This window comes from Marmota marmota, unplaced genomic scaffold (assembly GCF_001458135.2).
Source record: "Marmota marmota marmota unplaced genomic scaffold, marMar, whole genome shotgun sequence".
In the NCBI taxonomy this organism is placed as follows: Eukaryota; Metazoa; Chordata; class Mammalia; order Rodentia; family Sciuridae; genus Marmota; species Marmota marmota.
Genome location: NW_026000005.1, coordinates 47,420,136 through 47,429,981, shown reverse-complemented (window position 1 = coordinate 47,429,981; position 9,846 = coordinate 47,420,136). Strand labels below are relative to the sequence as shown.

Sequence of the window (9,846 nt, the reverse complement as noted above, 5' to 3'; positions counted from 1 at the left end):
CAAAAAAAAAAAAAAAAACCTACTGCTTATCCAATTTTATCCTAATATCAAAGGATACACAATTATCTGAAAAAGCTGCTAAGATACTCCTTTTTCAACTACATAACAAACTTATAAGGATGATTTGCCTTGTATAAAGCCAGGCATAAAAACAATTTACAAAGGCAAAACAATGACATTCTTCTCACCTGATTTTTTAGAAAGGTTTTAGAAAATAGGTATTGTTCATTTAAAAATGCCTTTGTTAACCTAGGAGTTTATTATTTTTAAATGAATCAATTGTTTTAAATTTATCAAGATAAATACAGACAGATGTAACTAAAAAAAACAAAAATTCTTTGGGGTTCTTTGATAACTTTTTAGAGCATTAAGGGATCCTCCTGTGATTTGAATGTGTCTCCCAAAGTTTTGAAATAATCCCAGTCCAAAAGTATTGAGAGGTGGGGCCTACTACAGGTGATTAGGTTACAAGGGCTCTGCTGTCAAGATTGGATTAATGATGTTAGGCTGGAAGTTGGTCAGTTACTGTTGTGAGTTTAGCCCCTTATTACTTGCTCACTCTTTCCCTCTTTCATTGCATCATGGATGATACAGACTGCAGGCCTACACCACATGCTAGCATCAGACTTCCCAGACTCTAGAACCACGAGCTAAATAAATTCACTGTTCATTATAAATTATCCAGTTTCAGATATTCTATCATAGCAACAGAGAATGGAGTAAAGCAGGTCCTAAGATCAAAAAGTTAAAGAGTTGGAGATGAAGCTCGGTGGTAGAGTACCTGCCTACCATGCATGACTCCAAGTTCAATCTCCAGCACCACACACACACACACACACACACACACAAAGAAAAGAAAGAAAAAGAAAAAAGTTACATCTACCTCAGAGGAAGAGGGAAAAAACAGCAAGAAAAATAAATTAATAAATTAAAACAAACACACACAGCATATCAAGGAGCATAAAATATCACACAAGGACACCAAGACCCAAACATGACACTTCCTTAAGAAATATGTAGGGTTTTAAATTGCATTTTTTCCAAGAACAGAAGGACTTCACACTTTAAATTTGATTATGTGACTCTCCCACTAAACTGTAAGCCTCATAAAGGCATGATAGAATGTTTTCCCCACCATTAGGGATAGCCCAGCACCCAGCACAAAGCAAACACTCAAATATTTGTTGTATTAAAAAAATGTTAAAAAAGATCTGCAAAAAGGGCCAGGCGTGTAGTTCAGTGGTAGAGCATTTGCCTAGCACAAGTGAGGCACTGGGTTCAATCCTCAGCACCTAATAGAAATAAATAAAGTTATCGTGTCCATCTTCAACTAAAAAAAAAAAATCTACAAACAGAACCCACTGACTTAACTATTCAAAACTTCTAAATATAAAATTTTACAATAAAATTTACCTATCTACATAGTAATAACAATCATAAAAACTACTATGTGTTGAGAGCCTATTTATTACATGCCAGGCATTGTACTGGGCACTTTAGATTTTTTAATTCTCATGACAACCATGGGGTATACTTTACAGGTAGAAAGGTAAGGCTGTAAGAGGTTAACTTATCTAAAATTATGTGAAATAAGTAACAGAAAATTAAAACTATATCTTTGCTCAAAAACATTCAAGCCTTTTACCACCTATTGATATGGGGCTTAATACTGCTTGGTTACCTTTCTTTCTACTTCTTAGCAATTTTTATTAGAACCTGTTTTGTGAAAAGTCACTTTTTCCTCCTTTTCCCAGTCTTCTACTCTGTTCCCCGTCCCCAAATTCCCACCCCTTTACATCATTCAATTAAGCAATATATTAAGCCTACAACTGGAGATAAACGGATGTTCTTATAAAATACTATCAGAAACCTCATTAAGAATGGTGAGAGCTGAGGATATAGCTCAGTTGGTAGAGTGCTTGCCTAGCAAGTGCTTGCCTGAGCTCAATCCCCACCACCAAAAAAAAAAAAAAGGTGAAAACTAAAGTCTAAGGAAAAGTATCAGTTTCCAGAACACAAATTAAAGCTCTCTGACCCACTGGTCTTGCAAGATGGCTTCACATCCAGTTACACAGAGTTCACATGGCCATGGTTTGGGAATCCTTTCCCAAGGAACTGATCATGAGAGTCCCTGGAAATCTCCATCTCATCAAGGTCTGTGCCATGATTCTCTAATTAGAAAGCACTAAACCTTCAGCAACTTAGCGAGACCCTGTCTCAAATTCTTAAAAAACAGGCTGGGGATGTGGCTCAGTGGTTAAGAGCCCCTGGGTTTAATCCCAAGGAGGGAGGGAGGGAAGGAGGGAGGGAGGGAAGGAAGGGAGGAAGAATTGGGGCTGGGATTGTGGCTCAGGGGAAGAGTGTTTGCCTAGCATGTGTGAAGCACTAGGTCCGATTCTCAGCACCACATACAAATAAATAAATAAAATTTGAAAAAAAGAAAGTACTAAGATGGTATGTATGGCTGTCAATTCCTTGTCAGTCTCTACAACCAAAGGACCTATGCTAAAGAAAACAGAGCTCCAAAGACTTCCTCCAGGTCCAGGAGAACTTGAATAAACAGAGCTTTGTCTCCAAAGAACGTCCTGGCTACTAAAGATCACCCTGTTACCATTACTATCATTGTCCCTATGGTTTCCGAACAATATGTAAGCATTTCTCTTTCCCCCCCTCTCTTTTAGTGAAAAGATAAAGAGTAAAATTAGCAAAAGTGAACTATTCTAGGAAAAATTACAATGCCATGTTATCTGATAATCTCACCACAAGCCAATGTTTTCCAGAGAGGAATACTCAGTTTATAAAAGTTTTACACAGAGTATGTTGAAATAATATGTCTTAACTCAATGTCTAGATTTAAGAAAAATGCACAATTTGAGAAAAGAATCTTTTAAAAAAAAATAGCTAGCTGCAATTTATTAAAAAAAAAACATCCTGAATGAAAAAAAAAAAAAAAAAAGTATCAGGGCTGGCTCAGGGTAGAGTGCTCACCTAGTGCGAGTGAGGTACTTACTAGGTTTAATCCTCAGCAACATATAAAAATAAATAAAAAATCAAGGCACTGTGTCCACCTACAACTAAAAACTATACACTTATAAAAAAAGATATCAGAGGAAGTCACATACATGGCCTGACATTAGACATATCACTCAAAATCACTTTTACAGTGATATGGGCTTTGCATAGTCCTAGCTAGGCTTTGCATCGAAAAATCTAGATATCTGAATATTAACAAAAGTTAAATAATCTTACTTATTATTTTACTTATTTCTTAAGAAAGAGATTACCAGTATATAAAAGCTACAAACACAATCAAAAAAGATTTCAAATAATTACAATAAAAAAAATTTACAGCTGGGCACAATGGCACACACCTGTTATCCCAGTGACTCAGAGGATCACACAGGAGGACCACAAGTTTTAGGCCAGCCTGGACAATTTAGCAAGACCCTACTTCAAAAAATAAAAAGGGCTGGAGATTTAACAAGTGGTAGAGTGCCCTTGGGTTCAATCCCTAGTACTGCAAAAAACAATAACATCTGTTAAAAAAAAAAAATGAATCGAGGAGCCGGGCATGGTGGCGCATGCCTGTAATCATAGTAGCTCAGGAGGCTGAGGCAGGAGGATGGTGAGTTCAAAGCCAGCCTCAACAACTTAGTGAGGCTCTAAGCAACTTAGCAAGACGCTGTCTCTAAATAAAATATAAAAAGAGATGGGGATGTGGCTCAGTGGTTAACCACCCCTGGGTTCAATCCTGTGACCAAAAAAAAAGTCTAGAAGCTTCTAGGTGAATCTGCCTAGAATAGCCATTGCTCTACCTTCTCTAAGAACCAGCAGAAAACTGAACCAAGTACAACCAATCAAATCTTCCTTCCCAGGAATTTAAAATTTAGACACTGAGCTAACAATCAATTGGCTAGTGGCACTAGACCTTGGGTTCATCTGTGGCTCCAGGAATGAAGCAGCTATTTTCTCCCACTTATTTGTTAAAGCATAAAAGGCCAGACTACAGAAAGACAACTAAGGCAAGACAAAGAGAGGATACTTCTGAACAACTGGGAGTAAAATGCTATCTAAACTACCTTGGTTCCTGAATACATCCCAATTTCTGGTTCACATCCCTCATGAAGCCAACTATTCTTGGGTTCTTTCATGATAACTCGGCCCCTCAGCACTCCTGACCCAAAAGCATGCCTCTTCCTGTTTCCAGCTATCAAAAAAATCATTAACAGGGGCTGGGGATGTGGCTCAAGGGGTAGCGCGCTCGCCTGGCATGCGTGAGAACTGGGTTCGATCCTCAGCACCACATACAAACAAAGATGTTGTGTCCGCTGATAACTAAAAAATAAATATTAAAAAAATTCTCTCTCTCTCTCTTTAAAAAAAAAATCATTAACAGTTTAAAATGCAAATTCACACCAGGATCAATGTAGAAACAGTATGTTATTCTTACAGTTCATAAAGGATCTAAGAGGTACCACAAAAAAAAATTTCTAATCACTAATCATAACCTCAGGAAAAATAACGGAAACCTAATATAGCAAAAATCAACTTTTGAGCACAAGGATTTAACTCTGTGGTAGAGCACCTGTCAGAGCACTTGCCTAGTATGCACAATGCCCTGGGTTCTATCCCCAGCACCACACACACACACACACATCACCTATTAAGCCCTCAACTTTCAGCTCCCCTTCCAGCTTACCTGTTCAAAAGTTCTGCTGGTTCACAGCAGGAGGTTTGAGCAGATTTTTCCGGCCCTTTTAACACTGTAAACAATAAAAGTATTAATGTAAATCATCTAGCAAAGTTTAAAAGTATAGCTTTTTGTCATGAATATATTTCACAGGAAATGGTTTTCAAACTTGGTTAAAATATTACAATCACCTGGTATGTTTATTATAAACTTGATTTCCTGCTGGGTCTGGAAAGCCTATAGTCCCAGCTACTAGAAGGTTGAGGCAGAAGGATTACTTAAGCTCAAGAGTGCGAAATCAGTCTGATCAATACAGTGAGAGTCTCATCCCCAAGAAAAAGACAAAACAAAACAAAAAACTAGATTCTCTCATATCTGGAGACCTGGGTAACACTTGAGTAGAAATGAGAAGTAAATATTTTAAACAAAATTCCTAAATGATTCTAATGAACCAGACAAATGACTACCACTATAGGGCTTCAAGAAAATTATTATTATTATTGGGAGTTTCATTCAAAACCACATTATAGCCAGGCACATTATCTGTAATCCCAGCGGATTATGAGGCTAAAACAGAAGGATTGCAAATTCAAGGACAACCTTAGCAAATTGGAAGGGGCTAGTAATGGAGCTCAGTGGTAAAGTGACCCTGGGTTCAAACTCCAGTACCCGCCCCCCCCCCAAAAAAGCATCGATTATAGGGCTTTGATAATAATCTTTAAAGAATCTTTAAAGAATAGCTGATAGAAAATGAAGTAGCATCATGGCCATATGCGAATAATCACTGAGCCCCCAGAAATCTGACTAGCGCCAACAAAATGTCCAAGGAACAAAGCTACCAGGTGCACTTCCAGCTACAAAATTACAACATGCTTTTAATACTGTGTAGAGGCAGAATCTTAAAAATCCACAAGATGGTGATATTTCAAGTGACAAGGAATAGACTGAACCACAATAGCCTCAAGTGGTATCTTAGCTAAAATCAAGATGCTTTGAATACTATCAAAGAATAATTTAAAAAGTTGTTAATTTTATTAGCAGCAAGAAAGCAACTTGAGAAAGCCATTTCCACTTTTGATTGAATTTTGCAAAGTAGCCATATTATAATGTTCAACTATAGCCCTTGCATCCTACCTTTTTTTAAGATCAAAAGGAAAAGGGGGATTACTAAATAAAAAAAACAAACTTCTACAGGCCTAACTCAAGAGAACAAGTTCCAGGTTATCTCCTATTGTAAGTACAAATTAAGTTCAAGTTAATAAACCCTGTAACTAACAAGAAAATACAAAACTGTGTTCTTTATTTAATTACTTTAAGGAAATATGTAATACCTTATATTTTACAAATATGTTCATAAAATACAGTTTGGTCACTCAAAGAATTAGTCTCTTCATTTTTCTATTGCTACTCCTTTTCCCAACCTCACACTAAATTATGGGCAATTCATAAAAAATATAATTTTCCATTCCTACATAATTAATCTAGTATATTTCTCATTCATCTGAGAGTATGACAAAATAGAAAAAACAATAATCTGATCAAAGAATACTGAACACTTCCCTAGCATGCATGAGGATCTGGGTTCAATCCCCAGAACCATAAAATAAATAAATAAGCTTATTCTTGAAATAAAAAATTCCTTTTATTTTTAAAGAGAGTAATTCTTCAGGGCATTAAAAATGAATGGAAACTCCAAAACTTTATCAGCATAAAATACTAGTAAGAGTCAAGAGGAGGGGAGGGGAGGAAGAAAACCTTGGGTTCAGTCTTTTACAGCAATGATCAAAGAATGTTAAGGCAATTCAAAGTGTTAAAAGGAAAATGGACATTTAACTTGCCTCTATGACACCTGGATTAACACCAACATAGGCTGTAGATTCAACCTAATGAGACTGGTCCCACTATAGAATAAAACAGAAAGTACATAAAATTTAATCAGCAGGGACAAATAGAGATCTGCAAACAAACTCAGTTTTTGAAAATGACATCAAATATCTTTTTAGAAGGGACAATAGGAATCTTTTCACCCAAAAAGGTCCTCTTAGACAGCAATCACTATCAATAGTATCATCTTCCAGTGTGAAGGTCAATAAAAAGAGAATAGACATTTGGAGTATTAAAATGCAGAGTCATGAGAACAAATGAACTGATTATGACATCAAAGTAATTAAAATTTGGAAATGTCATTTTGAAAATTCAAAAAAGGAACAAGAGGGAGAAAGGCAATTAGCTAAAACACTACCTCATCACTACCATCATTGACTGTGTCCCCTTTTATCAAGGAGCTCCATTCACACACTGACCTTGTTAATTCTGTCTTCACATGATTTTGAGGCAAACCCATTACAAATTATTTTTCACATAGGCAAAAAAAATCAGCAAAAACACTTCAACCCTGAAGTATTTAATTCTTCCAGTAAACTAAAATGAAAGGACATTTATCAACACTCAGGAATAAATAAGAATATGGAGATAAACTGGAAGAAAATCAGTAAAAAATTTTTCCCCAGTCTATTAAATATTAATTTGAGAACTAGTCTTAAAGGTAAAAGGAATAAAAAATCAGCAAAAACAAGTTTTACACACGTGAAACACTATAAAGGAAATAAATACAAATTAGTGGGAGAGTCCCTGTGGTATTTACAACTAGACAAAACAGTACAGAATTAAAAGAAATTCTTTCCGGATCAGTTAAAAATAACCTGCATTAATATACTGATTCTACCTCATTATATTCCTTAATCACCTATGTCTAAACTTCAAAGGAAATCCTCATTACCCTATATTTTCAAATATTCTTCAATTTCCAAAGATCCCTCCCTACAAATCATTCCTTTCAAAACTGTTTCAAGGCAGTCTAGCATCAATCTCATTTTAAGTCTTCTTTTTAAATTTTTTTTTTTATTTTTTAGTTGTAGATGGACATAATACCTTTATTTTTTATTTTTACATGGTTCCAGGGACCGAACCCAGTGCCTCATGCATGCTAGGCAAGTGCCGTACCACTGAGCCACAACCCCAGCCCTTAAGTCTTATTTTTGAGAAAAAATAATTCATTAACAATTTTCTAAAATATGTGAACATCCTGAATTTTTCCAAATGTGATTTCCCAGTCACATTTGGAAATGCTGGTCTAAATCTCCAAATCTGATTTTCCTAAGAGTCACAGAAAAAAGGAAAAATTCCAGGACAGCGAATGCCACATCTCATCTTTGTACAAGAGATAGGTACACACACTGCCTCCAGCCTTCCAGTCTCCCTCCCACCTCTAGGTGAGCCTCAGTGCTTGGCCCAACTTGGTTTTTGTCTCAGGGTCTTTGTCCTTGCTGTCTCCAAACCTGAAGCACTCTTGCCCTTGTCCTTTTTTTTAATATTTTATTTTTTAGTTTTCGGCGGACACAACATCTTTGTTTGTATGTGGTGCTGAGGATCAAACCCGGGCCGCCCGCATGCCAGGAGAGCACGTTACCACTTAAGCCACATCCCCAGCCCTTGCCCTTGCCCCTTTACTTATTCAGGTCTTTCCACAAAAGTTAGCTTATCCATAAAGCCCCAGGGGACTCAACTTAAAATTAACCCCTCCCAACTCCCTATTATCCTATTTCCCTTCCTCATTTTTCTCCCACATCACTTACCACTATACAGATGGTCCCCAACTTAAAATAGGGTCATCTTATGTCTTTTCAACTTCACTATTGAAAAAGGCAATACCCATTCAATAGAAACCATTCTTTGAATTTTGATCTTTTCAAGAGCTAATGGTATGTGGTACAATACTCTCTGGCAATGCTGAACCTTGACAGTGAGCCACAACTAGCAGCATGCAATTATGAAGGTGATCAACCAGTGTAAACAACTGAGACTCTACAGTAGTCTATGTTGTTAAGTTGTGATGTGCACTTTTAAGTATGTTAAATGCATTTTTGACTCAAAGTATCTTCAACTTGGCGGGTTTATGGGTATGTAACTTCATCCTTAAGTCAAGAAGCATATGTATATTTTACCTAAGTTCATAATTATCTGTCTAGAAATGAGCTCCATGAATGCTGGGTCAGTTTTTTGCTCCCAGCACCCAAGAGTGTATTAAGTACTCAATATTTGTCAAATGAATGAATGAATATGAAACACACAGTGGCCTTCTCCCTCACCAACCTCAAAACTCTAAAAGTGCTCTGTCAAGTAACAAAAGGGTGTGAAGGCTTTTCCTTTCTAGTGAATCACTGCCATCATCAGTGTTAAATGTCAAAGGATCATATGACATTTTCCCGATACAAGCCACTTCTAATTTTTTTTTCTAATGTGCTCTTCTGAAACTAATATCTGATGTAAAAGAAATATACATATTAGCTTAAAGCAATCCAAAAGCTGCTACATTAACTGGTAAATCACGTAAAAACATCAATGAGAGAAAACATTTACATTCTAACCAAATCGGTCAAACTCTTCCAAGACCAGAGCTGCAAATATTATAGGATGAAAGCTAATGTACAGAAAAGATGTCCAAAAACAAAATTGGGGTTGTTTTTTCCCCCTAATCTAGGGAGTCACTGGAGTGAATCTAAGAGGGAAATACTACATAAAGACAGAGAATCTCCCCTCAGTACGACACTGCGAACCAAAACTCCCATAATCCAAGGTTCACAGCACGGGACAGGAAGCTTTTCACAGGTTCTAGTCCCTTACCTAATCCTCCAGTTAAATTAGCATACTTACCTTTCTTTCAGAGAAACTAGGTGTGTTTAGGAAAGCTGGGGAGAGGACCGGGGAAATGCAAAGCCACGTTATTTATCGCCAAACACGGTCATACAAACCTGCTTCTTCGTACCCTCCTTCCCTGCCCATTTGATTTTTCCAGTCACAAAACTGAAGTGTCCAGAGTGGTTCGTGGGAAACTGCTTACAGTTAAGACTAATGCCCATTTCAACCTGAGGTGAACGTTCGGGTCCCCAAAGCTGCCACCGGCTCTACACGCCCAGCCTCGGTGCCGGGTTCCGATCATGGCTCCACCTTGCCTCGGGCCTGGTCCCGACCCAGTCCTCTCGCCAGGGAAGCAGTCTCCCCGTCCAGATGCTCCGCGGGGAAGGCCAGGGTGCACCTCCCGGGGGCAGGTGCGGGCTGCAGGGCCGGCGGGAGCAGCTGTCCGGCCGCAGCAGCTG

General features: G+C 37.6%; 1 protein-coding gene across 7 annotated transcripts in view; it reads right to left on the bottom strand.

Moving 5' to 3' along the window:
- The window catches only part of Gigyf2 (GRB10 interacting GYF protein 2), a 131,411-nt gene that overhangs the window by 120,328 nt on the left and 1,237 nt on the right, over positions 1 to 9,846 (bottom strand). For 3 of the 7 annotated variants that reach the window (XM_015481564.2, XM_015481566.2, XM_015481567.2), the window contains exons 2-3: positions 6,529 to 6,591; positions 4,700 to 4,763 (exon numbers count right to left, since the gene is read on the bottom strand). The exons of 1 other annotated variant lie outside the window; for it this stretch is intronic. The gene's annotated coding sequence lies outside the window, so the exon portion shown is untranslated. The remainder of the gene's footprint in view (positions 1 to 4,699; positions 4,764 to 6,528; positions 6,592 to 9,846) is intronic. 3 more of the 7 variants (XM_015481568.2, XM_015481569.2, XM_015481565.2) reach the window with 1 other exon arrangement.